At 38.6% G+C, this 25,023-nt stretch overlaps 1 long non-coding RNA gene across 2 annotated transcripts in view; it reads right to left on the bottom strand.

Annotated features, from left to right (window-relative positions):
• LOC137468434 (uncharacterized) overlaps positions 1 to 24,766 on the bottom strand; it is a 386,683-nt gene extending 361,917 nt beyond the window's left edge. The window contains exons 1-3 of one of the 2 annotated variants that reach the window (XR_010995938.1): positions 24,354 to 24,766; positions 23,846 to 23,933; positions 17,202 to 17,462 (exon numbers count right to left, since the gene is read on the bottom strand). This is a non-coding gene — a long non-coding RNA (uncharacterized lncRNA). Of the gene's footprint in view, positions 1 to 17,201; positions 18,952 to 23,845; positions 23,934 to 24,353 lie in introns of those variants that run through there. The other variant, XR_010995936.1, reaches the window with a different exon arrangement.
• Between the last annotated feature and the right edge of the window lie 257 nt (positions 24,767 to 25,023).

The following is a 25,023-nucleotide window of genomic DNA, read 5'->3' as shown; positions in this document are numbered from 1 at the left end:
GTAATAGAAGGAAACGTGCCGTGCCTCATTTGCTATATACAGAAAAAGATCACCTGTACCCAGAACAATCTTCATAGAAAGGGACAGTGGTGCCAAAGGCCTCAGTGTGCTTCCAAATAGTGCTACAATATCACACTACATGTTTCACAGGCAAGTGAAAACAGAATTCTGTTCTGTGATGTGGATAAGAGATCAGTCAGATAATACCTTTTACTGGAACTGCACTGAAAGGTAAAGTTTGACTGTAAAGGCAGATGGGGTAATTTCTGGCAGTGCCATTAGGGTGAATCTTTTTCTCTCTGCCATAAAACAGTAGTAAATAACACACTGTTGTTCTGGAAAGGTAGTTCAGAAAAGCAGTTCAGAAAATAATTTCTTTACTACCATAAATGAATGCCACATGAGACATGTACAGCTTAGTGGAATTGATTAGTTAAATTGCAGTCCGCAGTACTGACTTCTCAGTCAACATTAAACTACTTCTGAAAATAAGATTAGAATCTCAAATCTTTTGTCTTTAGTTACTTGGAACAAATAACTGAGCCCTTCTTGAGTTCATATAATCAAAACTGAAGTTTATTTTGGATTCATAAGGGGAACAGACCCATAAAGACTTCATTACAAAAATACTGATGACCACAAGGCATAGTCAACTAAAAGATGAAGCAACACAAATAGAGGCACTATGTTTTCGGATCAGTAAAATTACCTGGGGGAGAGAGTTTAGAACTGCCTTTATTTTTATATTTTTGGAAGGATTATGGACCAAGTACAGAAGTAGCTTCATCAGAAAGTTGTCCTGCTACTGAAAGACTGAAAATCATGAAATGGTCTTATATTGCAGTATTACAGCATGATATTAGTTTTGCATTATAAATTATATACATGTGTTTCTATAAGAGTAAATGGTGTCCCATTTTAGGTAATATACTCCAAAATACAGTTTACTTTCCAGAAAATCTGCTAGAAAATTTATTTCTCTGATGTGAAAGTCCAGAATAAAGACAAATTGAAGAAAAGTGAAGAAGCTTTTTTTAATAATACCGAGAACATACAATTCTTTTGTTTATCTAATGTTTTCTATGTTTGTGGAACCAGAGCAGGAACAACATCTCCCAACAGCATTTGTTCATTCAGAGTACACACAAGAAGGTTGGGCAGGAAACATCACCACATGTCATCACACACTGCCCATACTGTGAATGTCAGTGATAGCAGCTTTCCATTAAGACTGCTGTATTGACTAATAAAATATTCAAATTGTTGCTAGTGATGCTTACTTTTCCTCAAGTACGGTAGCAGAGAGCTACCAAACAAAACCAAATGTTGACATAAATTATAGCCTTCTAGCAGTGTGAAATTAATTTTAGCGAAAAAATGATTCATTTTTCATAATGCTTCCAAAGTCGTAGATCCCACAAAAGATAGCCAGGCAAGAGTGATAAGGAAAAATGCTTTTACAATAGAGTTTTTTTTCTATTTCCCCATCCAACAGGTAGATGTTTCACCAAGATGACATGGAGAATTGTTATGATGATGACTTGAGAAGTGCCTTTTATTTGTGAGTCTCTCAAATCACTCCTCCATCCTCAAAAAGTGATCTTGGGAGGCATAAGGTGCATGGGCTAAGAGAGTGGGCTGGCTGCAAGGAGCCCTAGAAAAATCTCATCCAACCTCTGTCTCTATCTCCCCGCTAGAGGGATGTACTCTCCCCTCTTGCAAATCCATGAACTTTTTGAGGGGCGTGTGAGGAACAAGTAGAGATTGCACAAAGGCTGGGTGTATGGGAGGTGTATGGGAGGTGCAGGCATGGAATAGAATCATGGGATTGTTTAGGTTTGAAAAGACCTCTGAGATCATCGAGCCCAGCACTGCCATGTCTACCACCTAACCACATCCACATGTTTTTCCAGCACTTCCAGGGATGGAGATTCCACCACTTTTCTTGGCATCCTGTTTCAATGTCCAATTATCCTTTCAGCGAAGAAATTTTTCCTATTATCTAATCGAAACCTCCATGTGTCATTGAGATGCTTGTGTTCTTTCTGCTGGTCTGCTTCCTGTGTAACCGGACAAAGGACTGCCTGATATACTGCAGTGCAATGTGGGTTGTGGTACCTTTGCAGGGAGGTGAGGAACAATCCACGATCCCTGCTTTCATCAGGAATAACCAGTGATGATAAATAACCACAACTTTCAAACCACCATCCCTTTGGAATGCACAACATGTTTGTCAAGTCCTACAGAGCACTTATTTTATTTATTGCCAGCTATTTGGTCTTTACTAAGTTGAGAGGCCCAAATAAAAAAGTCATAGCTGAATGAATTTGATGTACTTAGTGAACCCAATTCAAAGCTGTGGCACTTTTGTTCTCTGCCCAATATCCGTGATACAGCAAAGGACTGTTCATTGTGGAATATAAGCTCTGCTTTAGTAGATTATTTCTTTCCAGTAAGTGCTATTGTTTTTTTAAACTCACTTATTATAAGCAAGCAACAGCTTGCTTATAATAAGTTATTACGATGGAATATAAGAGTATAAGATATTACATTACTACATATTAATATCTTATTAAGATATAACAAGATATTACATTATTACGCTGGAACTTATTCTCTTACTTCTTATTTTAAAAGTGATATTCAAATGTGGATCACGTGTGAATTCTGTTGTAACTGAGTAAACAAAATGTGAATGACTGAAGTTCCTCTGAACCTGCAGCCTTCTCAAGACAGAGAAATAGGCTGTCATAAATATGCTTGTGGAATAATATGAAAACTTTCCCTAGTCAATGTGCATTCAGCAGGAATATTGCATTCATGTTATTTTCATTTTATTAATTTTAATATGGAAATCAGAGCTTCATTACAGTGCAACAAGAAATACATGATAATATAAAATTTCAAAGCACACAAATAAAATTATGCCTTACCAGCTTTCATTTCCCCATAGCACTCCGCAAATAATACAAACAGAAGTTTTGTTTCAGGATCGGTATGGCATAACCAATTTTGCTTAGGCAGAGAGCCAAGAAAACACAAGTTCTAATCCCTACCCTCAGGCTCTCAGTTCAGCCAGGCACTTACATCTCTGTGTAACTTCAAAAAAAAGCACTGCAGTTGCAGTCAATGAGCCTATTTCACCATTCATGCATTTTCCAAGTAGTCAGCTGAGGTGCTAAGTTCCTTTCTGCCATTTTTTTTCACCTAAAATGGGAGACATACTCAACTATAGCACAGTGTTGCTGTGAGGTTCCTCATCATCCTCATTTCTGATGAGCTGATGCAGCCCAAATACCATGGAATGCCAAAGTTTTAATATGTTTCTTTTTTAAAACATAAATTCCATTTTACTAAGAGACTGTCTTCTGATTTTAAGCAATGCTAAGCACCTCTCTTTTTGTTACTATAAGAGTAGAAGTGAATTTCCTTTGCAGCCCACCAGTCTTTGGTGAACCCACCTGAACTCTGCTGTAGTCCTTCTACCACTTTGTACCCATCATTGCTGCCCTCCTCCTTGGGTTTTGTTTGAGGAGTTGCCTGTTGATGAAGATAAAGTATCATTTTAATTTGGACCAAGCTTGCCTTCACTGTGTCTCTACAGCTTTACATTTGGTGACTATCTGCACCTTCAAGTCTCTATCTCCTGCTTTGTACAAGTTTTCGTCCTGGTTCCAAGAATTTTCTTCTTTCTGCACTTGATATCACCTCAGGCCTTTTTAGAGCTATTCACATCCCTACTGCAAGGACCAACCTTCAAATTTATCATCACTGCTGTGATCCACTCTTCCATCTCCCTTGCAGGAGTGATGGATCACTTCAGTAACAGGCTCTCACAATAAGACCAGCACCCCATGGAGTACCTTAGCACACCTCTGATCCTTGCTTACCCCTAACAGTAATGCCACAGTACACATCATTCTCTTGCTTCTTTCCAAAGTATTTCCCCACTTTTCCAAGCTGTCCTAAATCTTCTTATTGGCTTTTAGTCTCTCAGTACCTCTGACGTTCTCTTAAAAACCATTAACCTGACATCAACAAGGCAAAATGAGCTGAAATTTTTGCTTTTCTGTGAAATTCATTATCCTATGCTCTCCTGCACTCCACTCTAATTTTCCTGTTTCTTCCTGTCTTTCCCTTACATGCCGTTGACTTGTTTACTGAGGTAAGATCTGTCTTACTGCCTGCTCATGACTACAGCAACATCCACAACATGCATCCAAACAGCCATATCTCCAATTAGCTTTCCTAAAGGCCTGTGAAAAGTCAACCACAATTTGTTGAGTCCCAATCACATGCTCATCCCTTCTGTTCCTTCCCAAGGGGACATCCTCCATTGGACACTCCCAAGAAACCAGCAGCTACACATGCCGTGCTTTGTTACTGTCCCACCACCTCACGGCTCAACATTTTACACACACTGAGTAGTATCAGCAGGTTATTCCTCGGTGGTTTTAGAACATTGTTTTGTGTACATGGCTGCTGTGTCCATTTTATTTTGATAAAACACAAAGCTTTTCAAAAAACTGCAGGTCTTTAACAAGATATAAGAGCCTGTAATATTTGAGAAGCAAGGCTGAAACTGATTCAAACACATTCTAATGATGACTTGTTTTCAAAATATTGCTTTTCACTGTATGACTGTAGATTATGTAGCCGCATATTCCAATTTTGCATCAGAAGTGGCAAAACACTGTCAATAGATTCAAGACCTGTTTCCCATATAAATGCTGGACTTTTTTTACAGTTTCCCAGAAGGATAATCTTACGGAATATCTACTTGGAGGTCATTTTCTTCCAGACATCTGCCCTCATTATTGCAGCTAGACCACTATGTATGTTCTGGTGAATCCAAAACTGGGTTTGAGGCACCTCTGTTTGAGATAGCCTTACATTTAATTACAAGTGCTTAGACTTAATTTAAGAAATTAGGGTAGACTGACTGTAGCTTCTTAGTCATACGGTGCTGACAGCATGAGGTCTTGGAAGATGCTTTCAGTGGGGTTTTAGGGGCCAGTTGAACATTCTGCTATACTGTAATATGTCTCTATGTAATTCCATCAATTTCCTGGAAGTTTCACTAATATAAAATCAGCAGAGGAAAGCAAAAATTAAAATCACTGGTTTCTCTATCACACAGAGGAGCCTGAGATAACACATTGACATGGCCTGCATTCATGCCTTACTATGAATAAACAGAAAAAGATAACCAGCTTTCTACTTTTAGCACACTTTCCAGTAAAAATTCATTACATTTGCTTCATTACAATACTGCCACCTAACACTAATGAGCATCTGTATACAGGCTTGCACGGCCTATGTACCTGGAGCAGCAATAGAGCACAAGAGCTTTTAAAGCATTAACTTCTGAATATAATTCAGCCCTGGGAGGTAGTGGACCAGTGGTTTGGGTTCACTGTTCTTTCTAGAAATAAGACAATATTCACATCCTGCACTGCATTAGGGTCTGCATGTTGTCTGTAGGTAACAGAAGGGGATCCTTCCCCCCAGCTCACACTGGTGAGATACATGTGATGTGCTGGCTCCAGTGCTGGGCTCCTTGGTGCAAGAATGACCTAGACTTACTCAGTTGAGTAAACAAAAAGGCCAGAGAGATGATGAAGGCCTTGAATCACCTATTATATGAGGAGAGGCTGAGCACAGCACTGTATTAGCCATTTCCTCAGATATAAGTCACAGCATTTCAGCTACAGCAAGATTTCTACGTTTTCTTATCTCAGACCAACCTTAGTTCTGCATTGCTAAACAAACTCCTCTCAGAAAAACACAAACACTAGAAATTGAAAGGAGACAAGACAAGACCCCCTCTACAGATCTAAACAATCCTTGCAAACATAGCTTTTTCCACTGTCAAGCTGGGCATGGGACAGAAATGAGCCATAAATGTTTAAGTGTTACAAAATCAAGTTGCCCTTCTACTGGTTCTCCATGAGGATGAACTTTATTCCTAGTTCATTGGTCTCTCCTAGCTTATCTGAAAAATAGGTCTGATGGCCTCATGCTAATACAGATCAGTCCAACCCTCTCTCATGCACAAAATTTTTAAGTAGCTACAGTAGGTTATGGTCCTGGCCCTCTCACATCCTGGATCCCCATTGTACCACCCACCTGCCATCTGTCTGAGGACACTGCACAGTGACCTGATAACCAAATTGGCTTTCAGAAAGTACTCAACAGCAAACATTCAACTCAAAAGTTACAGAAGCATAGAGAAGGACTCATGTCAGGCCTTCAAAGCATGTAGGATTTAGTGTATTAAATAACATCGCATCCAAGCTCTTGCAATTCTGGAAACAAGGATGGCTTCTCAGCATAACCCTCATCTTTAGGTTTATATTTGATGCCTCAGAAACAGAATAAAACTGCTTGCATTTTATTTTTACCTGTCTTTCCATACATTTCACTCCTGTGCAATCAATAACCTCCAAAACGGAATTCTAGTCAATCACTCTCTTTTTGACAAGTCTACCAGAGAAGCAGAGAAAAAAGAAGAAAATAAAAAGTGAGCTCATAGATGCCTCTAAAAAGTTAAGCTTGAAAAACTTTAGAGTGGAGAGGACTTTTCACACTTCATGAAGGAATAGGGCAGAAAATACCATAGACCCTTACTTCAACCCATGAGCAAGTGAAACATTCTTCTGACACTGTAAAAAGCTGTGAAAAGCTAAAAGGAGCAGAAGGTAATGGAGATAAACACCAGGGGAACACCTTTATATTAAAATACATTCCATCCAACCTCATTCTTCATCACTACACAGGGGTTTCAAGCTTCTTTTCTTACTGAAACCATCTTATGTGATACTGCATGAGGTCTAAAATCAGTTGTCTGACCACAGACAGATACAGTACCTGCCTTGGCACAAGCAGTTAGAGACAGCAGAGGGACCTGCAGAGCTCTGTCTTCTCACATACATCAGCACCTGACTGGATGGCCTCAGGAGCACAGTGGTACTGGTTTTACCAAATCCTTATGTAAATGCTATCAAAACTACTTCACAGTGTTGCACAAAAGTTCTGTACTGGATGCACAAGTTGCTATTCATCAGTTTTCAAATTTGATCTGTTAAACATAAAATAAAGAACATAAAAACATAGTCATAATCCATAAAATTAGAGAAGTCTTGAATATAATTAAGATTTTTTTTTACCATATTAATTTAAAATATTTCAGCTAACATCTACCACCTTTCACTGAAATATTTATGGTAATTTACATTCATCAGTTTTAGTCTCAGTTTTCAAGATTTAAAATTGTTGAGATATTACTGCCCAATATCCATTTCCAGATGTGCTCATATTGAATTCATGAAAATATCTGCTGAAGCACTCAGGCATAAGACACGAAATCCCATGTTGGTTTTTTATTTTGAAATTACAGGTCTTGCTGTAATCAAATGGTGGAGTTCACACAAGTAGACCAAAATAAACTAAGAGTGTTTCTCATATTTCTCAAATTTTTTAGTGTCATCTTTCAGATAGTGTGGATTTTATCTTTCTACAAGAATTACAACATATTACGGGATACTCATACTTCCAAAGCAGTATCTTTGCAACTAATGTATTGCAATTACCTATTATTTTAATATATTGGCTTTCATTAATTAGATTATAATAATAATATTATTAAACAATCATTGTTGGATCATGTGGCTTATGTTGTTGAATCTTACACTGACTTGATGAAAATCAGACTGTTTCAGGAATATTCCTATTGTCACTTGTAACACACCTTTAGTCACAAGTCACAGGTATTTGTTTCTAACTGCTGCTGGGTTTCATTATGCATATTTCATTGAGAAATGCTTGCAAAGTTAGCCCCCTCAGACCAATATATATGAAAACATGGCAATACTGCTTAGCTTCAATGTACAGAGGAAAACAATAGATAGCTACACATTGTTAAGCTATGCTGGGAATGAAGAAGATGCAAGTCATTTGCCCAAATCTGCTTTTCTCCTGAGTAGAGGGTCAGCACAACATCCAGTTTCAGTCAAAAGCACGCAAGGATATGCATATATTTGTGTCAAGTATTTTTGATTACAGAACTATACAAGGTCATTGGTAAAAAAAAAAAATTTCTATTGACAAATGCACATTAATCAGTTAAGAGAGATGAGCAGGTTTTATTCCTCAGTGAAGCAAAATGAAGTTACTGGCATAACATGAAACCTCTCCAATGATGTGTGTTCATCCCCATCTATACTTAATTCATACCAGTCTTTAGGGAATAAAAGTACTAAAAAGCTAAAATAAGCATGTGGGTAAAACGTAACTTTCCTGTTTTTTTATGGGCCATGTGATGTGCCTGCTGGGCAGCTTGACAGAAATCCAAAGATGTTTCTGATGCTCAGACACATGTTTTTTGAAAAACTTGGTTAAAGAAAGTTTTGAAGACTAGTGACTTAGAGATTTTCCCTAACTGGTCAATTTCTGGTGTTAATAATATGACATCACATTGCAAACTTTCTATAGATAACCCTTTCAGCTGCTTTTTTCACTGAAAAATTATTTAAAGATCATGATCCTTTTCTGAATTCACTTCTGTGTGCCAGCATATCTAGCAGATGCCTCTGCTGAAACACACTTAGAGCTTACTTAAAGTACTCAATTGAACTTCAGCCCTAATAGTGTCTTAATATGAACCCAAAGCAGGCACACTTCATCTGTAACTGCAACGAAACAAGGGCCTTTCTATCAGGTCAGCAAGCAAAACATCCTGCACCTGGTACCTCACAGACTGACAGCCCTGCACAAGTCAGGAGCCAGCTTTTGCAGAGCTCCATCCTACATCAGACTATGAGTCAGTAGCATGGAAAAGCTCTCTTCTTGCTATCAATGAACAGCTGAAGGCACTCCAGAAACTCATGCCCACAAACATATCAAAGAAGCTTGAGATGCTCTGCCAATGTGACTGCAGAGCCCCAAATCACAGCATCTTCCGAGCAGGTTAGAGATGACAGCATGAATTCAGACTGCCACTCGATTGTCAAAAGCTTAAGGGCATAGAAAGATCTAGCAGGATTTAAAGGAAATTAAAACAATGCAGACATTTGTCTCTTCCTTTGCTAAAAACAGAGACAGTAGAAGATCAAAAGAAAGATAATCTCTGCGGAGCTTAAAGGATCCCAACACTTCCTTGCCAGCAGGTAACAAAGCTGGCACCAGAAGACAGAGCAAGGAAAAAGAAGATTGTCCTGATTAAGAGAGGTGATTGTTTCCTTTTCAACCAAGTCCTGTACACTTGCTGGCTTTCCCTTTCCTCACAGCAGAAGTCAGGCAGAAAACAGAGACACTCATTGCTTTTCCCTCTTCTTCCTCAATATTAAAATGAAGTAAGCCCTGACAGCATTTACTTCTCTTCATTTAAGAATCCAGCACAAACTAAAATAAGGAAAGCCGTGAGTGAGGAGGGTGCCAGTGAAGAGGGGAGCCCACTGTAGTGTTCTACAAGGCTATGTCTGCATCAGCCTCCCAGGGAGTGCTAATTTCTGTGCAGCCTGCCAGTGTCCTGTACCCAGATGATGCAATGCCACCATTGCGCAAGATCAGCATCCACAAGCCAAGCTACCAAAAAGAACTGGCAAGCCCTCACTGCTGCTTTTGACAATTAGCTTCAATGGACCATAAGACATTAGCCCACCATCTACTGAGAGAAGCATTATTGTATAAAGCTAGTAGATATTTCACTCTCTTGCAGAATGAAAATCATGGGAATCATTATGTCCCCTAGACATTCAGAAAAGAAATGCAGTGGTCAGATACAGAATCACTACAGCATGTCACTGATGCTACAGCTTAGTAACTGAACAAATATTTTTCTATCTTTAGGTTCCTGTGTCATATCCAGTCTGGAATGAGAGCAGCTGTAAGTTATTGCCACCTATGATTGTGCCATGGGCTATCCCTTAGGAACAGCTAGTCTCAAAGCACTTCTATTTGTCAACATCACCCAGGAAAATAGTCACTTGGGACTTTCTTAAGTTGAAGAAGGAAAAGAACACATAGGCTTTAAATTCACACATTTTATAACACAAAAGATACAGTTGGGTCCACCTTTTCAAACAAGTCTAATGTTGTCTTCAGAGGATTTTATACTGTGTTAGTTTTGCACAGCAACAGCCACCCTCTCCCAGCTACCTGGAAAATGAATACAATTATTCAATCATAGAGTTGACACATCCCCTTCCTGTGTTTTAAAGCTCAAATAGTAGTCTGTCATGTTCTATTCAGTGGTATTTTGAAAATTCCTTCTCCCTTTCAGTGCTGGATCCATGCCACAAGCTGTGCAGTGATGTTACTGACTTCCTGCTCAAGCTTGCACTACCCACCATGTCTTGATCATATGATGAATAACATAACAGAGAGTACTTCGCTTGAGCACATCAGATCAGGTAGAGACAGCCTTTAAAAACATACAGTACATCCACAGAATGTGTGTAATGCCCAAGAAAAGACATGTCCCCAAAAACGTGACAGGAAGTTTACAGAAGTTCACAGAGTGTATAGCTTCGCCAGGTCCTACAGTGGCTTTTGGATGGGACGTTCAGGAGCCTGTCATCACCATGTGTGTCCTTTGATTCAGGTCTTCTGCACACAGCTACACCCCTACTTTCAGACAGGCCATTATTTTGAAAACATGGACTCTTGCAGCTTAAAGACTCTTTGCTTCCTTGAACAGGACTTTGTCCTTTTGCTGTGCTGTCATCCAAAGCAGCATTTACACACACAAAAGCTTGATCTCTAGGGACAACAGAAATTCGGTGTTCCAAAAAATGAGCTCCCTTATTACATGAAAAACTTTGTTCTTATCTGTATAAATAACTAAATGTTCATTTTTCTAAGCTTTTGTGCAATGTTTAGAGGAATACTGAAAGAGGATCAATGCACTCTTTCCCCTACTCACACAATGCGAGGTACGAATACCTAACTGGACAGAATTTCTTTAAGATGAGGTACTGGTGTTATTCTGAAGTTGGTTGACATCAAAAAGTTGAGTCCCAAATGGTTTTTCAGAGGATAAAAATTCAGAAACATCCAAAACTGAATGTTTATCTACCACAAAAAAAATTATGGTTTGTTCTGGATTAGATTAGTGTTGAGACGTTGAAGAAGAATCTTCAGCAAAATGTGCTTTCACTATCAATAGAAGACAAAAATTGGTCACCCAGAATTGAACCTGAAATGGGAAAGTTCCCACTAGATCAGAGATCTATATCAACTGGATCTTTTACTATATCCATTAAACACTGTACTTTTATACTCCAGCCACAAGACTGATGAGGATGCTGGACATCAATGTCAAAGTCTCTGATGCACATCTCAAACTTGAGTAACTAAACTCCCACATTCTTATTCTGTTAGCCTAACCAGAGTATTATCTGATTTTAAGTGCTGAAATGCTTTATTAAATTAACAGGCAGTAGTCTCATTTAAAATGCTGTTCTGATTTGGAAACCTATTAAAACTATTCAATTCACTTTAAAAAACTCATTACAGTAAATCTTCTTATGAACTGACAAATTATTTTAATGATTTCAGTACAGTTATGTCAGCTTATGAAGTCAAGTGTTAATCAGTAGTCCATTATTCATCTTATATATTTGTAGCTCAGCCTAATAAAACAACTGAAGAGTCCAATGTCATTTTACCCTTTAACATTTATGGGCATGTTTACATTGATTTTGTAAAAAATTGTCAGTTAAAGCAACATTATGCCACATTTCCAATATGGTTTAAACGCAACATTTTCACAATTCCAATATGGTTAAAAACTTCATGAAAGACCTTGATGAAAGATTAAGACCAGCTCCAAAGAGACACTGGAGATGAGCTCTCAAACAGATAAATCAAGACACATTTTGCTAGCTGCTATGAGATATGAAGTATTTGATGTACTTTATAAATGCTTTGCAGCTGGATGTTCCATTTCCCAGGGAGACTGTAATGACATTTTTGTAACACTCTCTAAGTTTTGTGTCTTTGCTGATTGGTAGAAGTATAAACTGTGCTCTTTCTTCAGTGTAAGCACTGTTTGGGAAAAGGCTGTATAAATTCTCTGAGCATGGCTGTTTAATGGCTCTTTAATGCTTCAAATGTGCTACAAGCCTAGACCATGAAAATTAGTACCATAATCAGTACCCTTAATTTTTTTCCTATGGTACTGTATAGTGGAAACACCAATTCCTTCTTGCTCCCATTATTCTGAAATAATGGCTGGTGTCTCTTTGGCTTCAGTGTGGCAGTGGGAACATAATTTTTTGTAGGTGACCTTAACACTAGCAAACATGGATGGCTTAAAGAGCAAAAGAGAAAGGCTGTTCAATGCTTTTACATTTGACAAAAGAAGAGACCTGAAAAACTTTTGCAAAGCTAGCATTTTAGTCTGAGTCCACACCTGATTTCCCAGTGTTTCCCATCACTTTTACATCTGATTTCAAATTAGTTACAGATATTTAAATGATGGAATGCTCTGGGGAAATTAGGACCAGTGCTTTGAGCAATGATAAGCTAAAATTAAGAGATTTAATTGTTTCTAGAGAGGTGAGAAAACCAGTGGGAAAAAAAAAAAAAAAAAGATATCCATGTATGGATAAAGAAAAAAATATTGTCATCACATAGGCCATCACATCATAATTAGAAAAAAAAAAAAAAAAAGACTGTTTCATGCTTTGTGGCAGTCTCTCCAGATTCCTAAGCACTACCAGTTTATATTTCCTCCTCTATGTATGTACTCAATATACCCAATATGCGTTGGTCTGATTGTGCTGCATGCATTCTCTTTGGCTGGTGGCATCAGAGATGGTGCTAGAAATATTCTGAGAGATCATTTCATCAAGAATTTACTTCCTTAAACATCTGATTCTTCACAGCTGTGCAGAGTGACTTAAAACTCCCTACAGTTGCAGCAGGTGCTTTTTGTACATTTATACCACTATTATTGTGGGGTAGCCTGTGATCCCTGAAACTTGTGCCCAGCCACCATTTCCTCCTCCTCCAACTTCATAATCTAACCTGGAGGATGCCCAGGCCTTTGAACTGTAACCCAGCTGCCATGCCAGCCTCCATTTTTTACCTGCTCTCTGAAATCACCAGAGAAACAGCAAAGTACTAGACACGGAAGGGTTAGGATCCTGGTTTCCCATTTGTAACAGCAAATTGGAGGAATTTTGCTTCAGCTCACTGTTTAGTTGATTTTCCTCTGCTTATTTGCAGCCCATTTTGAACCACTAAAAGCTATTAAAGTGGAATACCTCCTTTCTTGCAACTGCTGAAGCCCATTAGGTAGCCCAACTACCAGCAAAAATTTTACATGTTTTGACTTATTTGTACTGTGTTTCAGGGCCTTAAAGCAGAAAGATTCTGCTCCAACCATCTTTAAGAACAGTTTGGATAAAATGAGCTGAATTACACTGTAAAATAACATTACCCTCAGGCCATCACACTAAGAAAAGTTGAGGAACCAGCCCTCCTCATAAAGCAGAAAATTCCTATTTCAAAGCAGACCATTGGTATTCAAATAGCTACATTAAGAAGGCACCACACACATTAGAGATCTGCTCTTTTTTTTTTCCTGGCCACATTTCATAATGAGGAAGTAAGAGTGTGTTTACAACAGGTTACAATGCAAAGCCTGAGCACTAGAAGGCAAAGCCTTGTTTACAGAGCTCTTGCTGGATGTCTTAATAAAAATACTCAAAGCTTTTCATTGGTATGCACCACGTGGATTCAAGTACACAGATAAGGCAGAGTGCATTGAAAGCTGAGAACACAATAAACATTGAAGTCTGCTAACCTTACACCTAACTTGAAAATAAAAAGACACCCATAAACAAGCTCTCAGTTTTCAAGGATTGAAAGTAGACAGACATGAAAGTATCAAAACTTCAGGCTGCTCTCAACTTTTATCTCGGCAATTTACATAAGGAAGTACAGCATTTTACTAAAATCTACAAAGTTTAAGCAAACATAATGATCAGAAGAGCAAAAGCAGGAATGTCTATGAAATAGCACTCTAGAGACATTCATCCACAAAATATAGGTCATACTTTGTGACCTCCATTATCATCATTATTGATGAAAATCCTTTAACGTATTTTTCATCTTACATATTATTTTTACATATTTAAAGCCTATCAGATAAGCCTGGTGCCAGAGCTAGTCTAGCACCAGATTTCTAATATGAATAAATTATCCAGAAATGCCTTTACTGAAGACTCTTTTATAAAAAACAACTGCATGCAAATCCAGCCAAGGTGACCACAAACTACTTGAAAAACAAGACTGGAAAATTTAAATACATTTAGTACAGAGACAGTAAATATGCAAAAATATGTTTATACTTAATTAACTTCATTTACCTTCTTGTGTAAAAGGTCAGGAATTTTTTTTTTTTTAATGTTAGGGTGCATTCATTAGGTATGATATACCAAATCTGAATATATTATTTTTTATTTTACTACAGGGTTTGATGGCTTTCAATTACACTATTGTCTGCAGTGGCTGGAATTTGCTTTTTATTGCAAAATAATTACTATCATTTGCTTTGTATCTCTAGGGAAAAACATACTCAGTAAAGAATTCAGGTTCCAGCACCAGCAGAAACTTAAAATTTCAAGACAAATATACAGAGCATCATCCAACCAACTATGTCAAAAGGGGACAACTTTGTGTGTTATAAGTATCCTGTAACTTATGGCTGCCTAGACTGCAAATGTGTTCCTTTATAAACGTAGAAATGCTAATTGCAATTGAAAATATCTGCTTTTGTGAGTTACAGCCATACATAAAGTTAATCCTGATAAACATCATATTTATTTATATTATAGTCTAAAATAGGCATCATTAAATTAGTTTGGAGGTCTTACAATGTTTCACTGTTAGATAATTATTCCTAATTCATAACACGGCTAAATAACAGAGAAATGCTTGGGCATGAGATGTATTAGCAGTTCTCTCATGGGAAGCTCATACTTTCTTTAGTGTACAGCTGTCCCACTCTGGTGCCACCAGTGTGGGAAATGCCTAATGCTAGCGAAATTTAAAGACGTTGATTGTTTTCATGGACATCTGTGCACATACCAGAGCTTCATTAGAGCACCTCATACCTAAATGAAGCATCCTTTTTGTGTGAAACCCAGAAAAAACCTGCATTTCCAACATCAGAAACATTAGAAAGCATACTTCACTTCAAACACATTCACTAAATCATATTCAAATATGGTGAGAGAAGGAAAATTCTTTCTAAAGCTGTAGACAGAGTGGATTCCTTGGCAAACTTGTTATACCTATTGTATGTATTTGGTGCTAGGACAACAGCCCTGTCCAACTACAACTGAAATGTCTCCTCCTAAAGAAAATTGATAATGCAACGTACCAGAACTTGTAATTAGAAAGCTAATATCACCACCACATGTCAGTTTCCCAATGAAACAAATGCAAAACCACATTGCTAGATAGTTTTCACTAAAACAAAAAGATTGGTTCTGTTGAATAGAATCTCTGTTCTCATATTAGTAAGTACCAACAGATGCTCTTTTATATGCTAACATACATTCCATTCAAATGTACTTGAAAATTTAGTTATATTATCATTCTTTTAAACACAAACAATATTATTTCTCCCAATTCAACTTTAAATGTAATATAAAGCAAATTTTCCCATTGTGAAGAAAACTGGAATTGAGTGCATGCTGCATTTTGTCTAACCAGCATTTACCCACGATTTCTGATTTTAAAGGTTTTTCTCTAGACAGAGTTAACTCAATGAGAAACAACAATATAAATACTTGTAATGTGCACAAATATTATTCCAACTGTAGCAGTAAAACATATACCAGTCTTAAAACACTTTGAGAAATAAAACACTGTATTTCTGGGAGCCAAACACAGAGGTATGTTAAGTGAATAATAAAAACACATTTGTGTGTACTAATTGGATAATGACATATATTGCTTTGACTGTCAGTTACCACTGTGCCTTTAAAAGTTCCTTTTGTTAAGCATGTAATTTCACTGTTAAAAATGAATAAAAACCTCTGCAACTACTTCAAGACAGCCTTGCATACGGTACAGCTCTAATGTCAATGTTACTTTGAAAATAATCTCCATTGTAAGACTTTGCACATTACATTCTCATTTACTTTTATCTGCCTTGGATACGTTCTGGTCTGGTGGGATGTGGGGGGGGGGGGTGTTGTTAAACTTTCTAAAACCCTTGGGTAAGTTATAAGGAGAGCAATACACCTGGTATTAATCCATTCCTTATTTCAGTTAAAAAGAGTCTGGCTTGCAGAGTGTGGGTTACAATCCCTTCCACTGTAAGGGAGCCCTTTCCAAAGCTGCTTCCAACTTGCCACCAAGACACGCTCAGCCCTCCAGTCCTCCCTGCCACCGAAATCCACAAGTAATGGCACAGTTCTGACCAGCTAGCGTGTCTCACCCTGCATCTCCCTGGGCACTCTGATGAGTGGCTTTAGTATTAAATCTGTAATCCAAGCAGGAAGACTAGTCAAAATTCAGCTAAATCTTTAAGCAATCTCTCACCTCAGCGTTGGTGAGGCTGATCAAGTCTGCATCTTACACGTAAACAGACTCCAAATCAGCATTTTTGCATGTCTGTGTCTGCATGCAAATTTGTCACCACTCAGAGCTCAACACTATCAAAGCTATCAACAATTTAAAAGCATAAACTGATGGAGAGGAGCGGGAAGAAGGTAATTTCAGGTGCTCAGACTGAAGTTTACCCTCCACTCCCCACAAGCTGAGGCAAAGAAAAAGAGTCACTACAGACAGGACATGCTCCCAGAGTTTTCTGCCAGTCTCTTGCCTTTGCTCACACAGCCTATCTGGGGAGAAACCTCCAGCCATACCAAGACCTTTAGCATCGAGTCACAAAACACAGACTTAACAACGAGGTTCACCAATTCAACAAGAACCAGTGCCAAATCAAACCTCCAAAGTCTAAGTAGAAAAAAACACCAAAACCCCAAAGCAACATTTCCAAGAGCACCTCACAGAGCACTTGGAAACCCTCACTCTTTGCCCCTCACGTCCTCCTCCAGCCCCCGCTCGGCTCCAAAGTGGCTGAGCCCACGCCATCCTCCCAGGGGCTGGGAGCCTGTTTCCCCACCAGCGCTTGGAAAATTCCCAGCCAAGTTCTCCCGGCTCACGCCTTTCCTTACCCTGAGGAGAGGGCAGGCAGGCTGCCTCCCCGCGCTCCGCGGTCCGGCTGCGTGCAGGGCGCACAGTGATGGAGAGCAGGCAACTCTTCAGTGATAATCAGCGCTGAGAGGCTGCTCCTGTGAATAGTGTACATCCTGTAGCAGCAGGCTCTGTTTCTAGCAGCTGGCAGCAGCTTTCGCAGGAGCAGTGATGAGCACAGCTTGAGATCTTCCACAATTAACCAAATATTGTATAGCGGCAACAAATCAACAACTAAAACCCTGCTCGCAAATAAAAGCAAAGTACAATTTCAGATGGGAGCTGAAAGCTTAAGTCACCGAATGCTACATCTCTTCTTCAAGATTATTCCAGCAAGCTCCTTCTGCTATTTTTACTGTACCATAATGCACTAGGTCTGGCTTTTACCCTATTGAAAGAACATGAATATATTATTATCCACACAAAAGAGCAGGTTATTGTTTATGAATTACCAGCCTTCCCAGCAACAAAGGCTATTTTCATAAGAAAACTCAATTTCATTTTAGCTCCAATTTGATTACCAGCTGAAGAAAAGCAGCCCTGCGCCTAAACCTCAAAGGATTTTTATTCATACCATTGAATGGGCTTTATTGCTTCCTTTTCAAAACTGATGTAGAAAGCTTTTAGAGTAAAACATTGACAAAAAATTATTGCGCTGCTATTTTGTGCAATAACAGAGCTGAAGAGGGGCAATGATTTCTCAGTCATCCTTCACTGTACTTCAGAACAGTAAAGGCTGGAATTAATGACAGACCATAGAGAGGAGCTAAGCCAAGGTCTCACAATGCATGTCAAATCTAAATGATCACTATACATTGAAAAGACCCAAAAAAGCCTGCAGCTGATTGATTCATGGCTTTCACAAGAAAGACAGGCTTGAAGAGTTTATTGCACCACAATTTACTCTGAATTATCATAAAAATGAATGTAGAGGCTGAATGTCACCCCGGCACACTCCAAAAACACACATCCAGGGACAAAGTTCACCCAGGAATTATAGCAGTGCTGTTCATGCTACTATAGTTAAGGGTCTGTCACTTTTCTCCTATTATAGGGGGTTTTAGCTCAGCTGTAAAGCTGTGTTCCAGCATAAAACTTGGCACAAAGGTCTCATTTTGAGGGAATATAATTTTTTTAAACAAATGTAAAAAAAAAAAAAAATCAAACCTTCCTGGCTGTTTTTAAGTTAAACATTTCTAAAAGCTACTTGCTAATTTCTGAGGCTTTTAACAAATTGTATAACTCCAAATTGGGTTTAGGAATTGAATGATTTTTCTTTCTTCAAGAAATAAAAATTAAGCTGTCAGACCATAAAGGGTATAAATTGGTTTTGCTCTATTGGATAGAAAGATTTTTAAATTATTTATTTTTTGAAATGTTTTGTAGGATATGTATGATAGAAGAGCAGAATTGAACTGCTAGTGCATGGACTTTGCCAGAGACACCCGGATGCCACATTATGAGAGCAGCCTCTGTACTACTACAATTTGAATTGGTTCAGTCACTAAATTAAGAAGTCTCCACAAAAATTCACATAAAGCAGATTGGAATGACTCAAATGCAGTAAATTTAAGGCTACTAATTCTGAGACAATTTCTCTATTTCTCTCTCTTTTCACAGCTACCGTAAAAATGCCATTAATTCATTTTCATCTTTCAATGGTTTAACATCAACTTTTGAAAAGCTCAAGTGGAAAATAAACTGTAGTTGCTACCACAGGGCCCATTTGGGGCTCTTTGTCTAACACAAAACTTTGAAAAAAAACCCAAAACTGTATTAGTTTTACAAGCAAACCAACAAGCCTCGGCTCATGCTGCATTTATACCTTTTACTTCATTATGCATTTTTTAGCATTACCTGTCCTGAGCAGAGATTCACATTTCAGGCATTCCTCTTAAACTCATATAGATTTCAGGGGGAAATAAAAGGTTATCTTTAGGCTTTGGTGGAGTCCAAAGCTGGAATTTCAGAAAAATCTGAACTTCCTTTCTGGTTCTCTTTCAGAATGGGCATAGCTCACACTGAAAAACTGAAAGGCTTAAGCTCTGGCTAAAGGCAGATGCTACTCCTGAGGTTCATCTCTAGGTCCAAAAGGGTTTGGGCTCTTGATGCTCATTTCAGTGAGTCAGAGTTTCTGTACTGGGATGGACTGACTGCAAAAGTCCTTTGTGAATTGCAATTAAGATTAAAAAAATAACCTTTTCTTGTACATTTTATCATGGAGTACTCTCACTGAAAAATATACGGAGAGTTTATAAAAGCAAAGAATCCTGAAAACCCTGCCTTCAGTGTCAGAAAGAAAGAACATGTACATAAAAAGAACTGATTTTTTATGGAAATACTGCAGTTTGGGTTTTTTACAGCTATTTCTGACAGGCGGGTAGCTCGCTACGAAATTCAGTGTACACACAGACCACTGTCAGCTCACAGGAGCTGAGTACAAAGGAGTGTTTCAAAATTTCAGCACGCAGCTTGCCACACAGTTTCATCTCACTCACATCTTCAAGTGTTTTCATTATTTCATTCTATTTTTTTTACTGTGTTTAAACTTTTCTAAAGAGTTGGTGGCAATGGCTATGCATTCACTTGAGACACAACCAAACTCTGGCAAACTGATGTGGAAACTGAAAAATTTTGCATCCAAACCAAGGAAAGGGAAAAAAAAACCCCAAAAACAGGAAGAAAAAAGAGAATGGCATAGACCATGAACAATTACTCAGTTTTCAAATTCAAGAAGTCCTAATTCCACAGTAATTTAACACCTATAAAACATCAAGAACATAGTATACTTGTGTAGGTATGTCTGAGTAAAGACAGGATGGCTACAACCACTTACATTCTGAAAAACAGGGGTTTTTTAAGGGATGTATACTGTTACAAGTAAAATCTATTTGTCTACATAGAGCAATTCCAGTTCCTACTCACAAGGCTTGTTGGCACATGAAGGCAGTAGGAGCACCTGGTACAATACCACTGCCCAGGCATGCAATTTTTAACCACAAAATCAGTTATTCTTAGCACTGTTTTCCGAGTGAATAAACTACTGAAGACCAGAAGAGTACTGAGCACCAAAAGAGATCTCATACTGTTGTATATTTAAATGTGTGCACACACATGCAGACTATAAAAGTGGTCTCCATATATATCTGCATACAAAATCTAGCTGGTTTTGCAGCACTCTCATATTTTGTGTGTAACCAGTATATGCAGCTACACGCACATTTTTGTTTACAGCAGATGATTTCTCAAAATATCTATTGTCTCATATCCCACATTTTTTAAACATAGAGGATCTGACAGACTAGGGAAGTCTTAAAAATAGACAGTATTCTAATAAATTGCTGCTCCCCGAAAGGCTGAGCTGACAGTGGGTTTGGACCCTTCTGATAAACCATAGGTGCACCCTGTCTCTTTTCCCACTCATTAGAACTGTCTACCTTCCTTTGGAATAGGTAATGCTCAGGGCAGGTGTAAAAAGTCCTTCACACATGGCCCCATGCAAACCAGCAGCAAACAGTCTGCTGTCTCCTTGGTAAACCCCCCACTGCAGGAATGGCTGGCACGCTGCTACACCAGTGGACAGTTCCTGTGTAAGAGACCAGGGGTGGAAACGCATGATAGTTTTCAATCCCTCAACACCCACAAGAGGCTGATGCTGTGGAGCTGGGAGATGTCTTTGAATGCTATGGTCATGAATGTGCTTTAAGCATTCTGTCAGGACAAAAGTAACTGGGGAAATAGTCACAGGATTTGTCCACACTATTTCATAAGAGCATTACCCAGGAAAAAAACAAGGGAAGATGCAAAGCCACCAGTTAAGTACAAAAGTTTATTTAAAGCAAATGGACTTGTCTGTACCAGGTCTGCATCCTTAAATCTTTCCACAAGAGTGGTAATTCAGAGTTATCCCTCCCATGCTTTCATCCTTGGACAACATATTATCAAGATGCCCTTGGGCACACAGAAATACAAACAACAGGGATTCTACGAGACACTACTTTGCTCCAGGTGGCTTCCTGATCTTTAGTATTTCCACAAGCCTTTGCCATAGACCCTTTCAGTGTTTCATAGAATCACAGAATTGATGGTGTTGGGAAGGACCTTCAAGATCATCTAGTTCCAACCTCCCTGCCATGCTCAGGGACACCTTCCACCAGACTAGTGTGCTCCTTGTCAGATCTAACTCCAGCAGCAGCCTTAAACTTTGTCCCATCACATCCTCCCCAGCAGGTAAAGGCTTGCTTTGACTCTTCCTGCAAATCCTGACCCTCGTGTTTCCTTTGCCTCCACTGACTTAAGTGACTACAGTGAGAGTGGAGTGTGCTGGTACAGGAAATACCGGGAATAAGTGTCTCTGGGTGCAAAGCTAGGATTAAAATCTGCCCTTACCTTGAAATAAAAGAGAGGATCTGACCTGTTAGAACATGAGTAGTAAATTCACTACTTGGCCAATACTGAGAAACTGTTGCTTTGCAAAAGAAGGTGACACAGTCCATTTTAAACTGTTTGAACCAGCTAGTACTAGGCAATCCCTGACATTTTAGAGACAGGCTCACTGTTTCATCATTGCCTTACAAGTGTGGGTCAAAGCACTGTCAACCTGCTCTCCCAGATCCCAACTCAGCCTGCACTTCAGCACTTGGATACTAAAGTACACATAGGACACCACAGAGGCTTTTTACAGGAGAAAGGGGAGGAATAGGCACTGCAGAACTTGAAACTACAAATTAAGTTTCTTTTTTGATATTATCTCCAATTCAACTAGATAAATGTAAGTCTGAGTAATTAATTTATTGAATTATTATTCACACCTTTTTCTTTTTGTCTGCTGTCTAGGAAATGCATTAGACTTACTACTAAATTAAAAGTAAAATCCTCTCAATTTTCATAATTCTACCATAGGCAAACCTTCCAGCAGCCTTTTATCCAGCACAGCTGTTTGCTTTTTCACCAATTTGGGTCTCAGGCAGAGATCGTGCCTCTATCCAGTCTAAGTCCATGAAGAGAGAAGTTGGTACAAACTGGCTAACAGCATTACTATTGTGCATGTGAGGAGGTAAATAAGGATTCACCATCACCTTTGTTTTTTCCCCTCTCCCAAAAGGAGGGGCATTTTGATGGGATCTTTGGAAAAAGAACCAAGAGGTACCTTGTCATTGCTGTTTGCATTATAGCAGGAGGTGGGAAAACTGCTGATGGACTCAGAGCCCATTATATCAAACAGAAACTCTTCCCTGGTGTGGGGCATGAACAGCCCAAAGCAAGACCATGGATGTGGGAGCAAGTGAAGGTAAGGCTTTACTGTCAGTCAGTCCAATTGCCTGTAGTCTCCCTGGACATCAGGTCTTTAATCTCATTCACGTTTTCATAAGTATTCCTAGAGACTCTGATTTTCAGCTGGGAACCAGATCAGTGTTTGTTCCTGGTGGAAGGTAACCAGTTTTTCAGTTAGAGTGAGACAGCGAAGTGTTGAGCCACTATGCAATTTATTAACACAGATGGTCAGAACCTAAACCATGCAAAACTAAACCCCACTTTAAGTATTTGTAAGGATACAGGCAATTGTCTGCTCTATGACTGAAATACTTTCTCCCTCACCAGAAAAGTATTTACTTTAGAAAAATAAATATTATTTATTAGAAATGCTATTTAAACTCAGAAAGTAAAACTCTCTTGTAAGAGGTAGCTGGCAGAAAAGCCCACGCAAAGTAATGTAAAAAGAATGTAAAGAAAGAGTAGCTGTCGGTGGGAGGAATATTCAAAGACAACAAGGGGAAAAAGCAAGCTCAGTTCAAAGGGAGGTTGTGATAAATGACTGCCTGAAGTACACCTAAATGGAAGACAACTTAGAGGCACCAAAGAAATAAACATTGAGGACAACAACCCCTATGGTATAGCCAAGAATCACAGCTAGGTAGCTGAGAATAGTTCCAAGAGAAGCAGCTGGTTTAGGGCAGTTCTGCATTTCTGACATAAAAGGAAAAGAAAGATCGTTTTCTTCACCTAAGAAAACAATCCTCAATAAATAGTCTTATTTGTGACAGAAGGAAATTACATCTTGCTTATCTGGTTCTTTTCTTCACTCTGTATAAACATACTGAGAACAGGTTTGTTTGAAAAAAATGTACTCATTGTGGCAGTAGCCCACTCTTTTATCTTTCTTTTTTCTTTCTTACCTCGGGAAGAACAGAACCAGAAATATATTTTCTACCAATATTTCAAAATAAAAGATAGTTCTTTAAACATCACAGATATGGTTTGTGACAGGATGCAGTGATATCTGGTGCAGTGCCACTGGAAGGAATTAAATTTGTTCACAGTGGAGGGGTCTTTTTTGAAAATAAATGATAATTAAAAAGAAATGGGGAAGGAAGCTGACAGTAAAGGTTGAGGAAAACACAAAGGATCTATTGGACAGCATTTCTATTCTTCTCTGTATGGTGCATTAAGTGCATTATAGTAAAAATGAAGGAAATTTCTTTCCTTCTCTTTAAAGTCCAACATTATTGAACTTGAAACCTTTAACTGTGAGCAAAGCTGTGGCTTTTCTTTAATACAATTCTGCTATTGATTTCTTCATGCATTTCATTCGAATGATTCTGACAGTTTAAAAAAAATACATTACCTTGATGAAAGATACAATTTTTCTCATGAAGAAAGGCATTCAAGTAGGTATGTGTGATGTACCAGCCATGTGAATCTTAAGTGATGCTCTCAAGCACCAAAAAAAAAAAAAAAAAAAAAAAAAAAAAAAAAAAAGACATTTCAAAGAATGGTGATCCAGTTCTTCTCATTGAATGGGGCTCTGCACACACAGGTATCACAGCAGCATCTTTGGCAAACACAATCATTTCTTTCTACTGCTTTTCACTATCCTAAATCCCTTTCTGGTCTGTTGACCTCTCTTCTATTGTGTTTCTCTCTTTCATTCAGTATTTGGTCATTACCACATAGCATTAGCTTCCTCTTTATGCAAATTGAGGTTTTTTTATCTTTAATAATGGAGAAAGGTGTATTTTTAATATGTATTTATATCCTAGCACCAGCTGCTTTTTATCACCCTATAACCAGTCTCCCCATATCCCATCACAGTCATCCCATTTGCACATGTGCTCATTTGAAAAACGTTACACCTTTAGCATGTACTAAAAAGGTTTCTCTTTCTTGCAGACAGGAACTGCGTAAAACTCAGAGACCTGAAGGACAAGAAGAAAATCATCTAGTCCAACCTTGTGCATTATGGTACTATAAGATTGTCTTTCTATGTGTTATTTCAAGCTCAAAAGCCTTTCTTGTACTGGAATGTATGCCTGAATACTGAGCTAAGTTCAATGAAGGGCATTGCTGACCTTGATAAATTATAACAATGGTTAATTTTCTGTACTGTTAGAGTTTCCTTCATCGTACTCTTACTTTTAGGCTGAATTTGTCTTTCAGCCACTGTAAAGAGAAAGACTCTATTCAAGCCTCTGCAGCAAGAACGTGTCCTGATTTTGTTCTTATTCTGACGACAAATACATCTGAACTAGCAGTGCTGCTCACTCTTTTTTCTGTACTACACACATCCCCAGCACACTTGAATAAGTCAATTGTCTTCCCAGCCCACTGGCAGCTGGCCAGTTGAAGGCCTCAAGCAGTCTGGTAGGAAAGTGGTGTGGCATTGGCAAGACCCAACTTTGCAAACAGGTAACTGGAATTTTCATTTTTGCACAGCTGCCTTGATGAAAATGGCACAGCAAAGGATTCCCTTTGCAACCTTACCCAGCTCATTAATCCTCTCCAGTGGAGCAATTTAAGAAATCC

The sequence above is a fragment of the Anomalospiza imberbis genome, chromosome 2 (genome assembly GCF_031753505.1).
Source record: "Anomalospiza imberbis isolate Cuckoo-Finch-1a 21T00152 chromosome 2, ASM3175350v1, whole genome shotgun sequence".
NCBI lineage: Eukaryota > Metazoa > Chordata > Aves > Passeriformes > Viduidae > Anomalospiza > Anomalospiza imberbis.
This window is presented reverse-complemented; position numbering and strand designations above follow the sequence as displayed.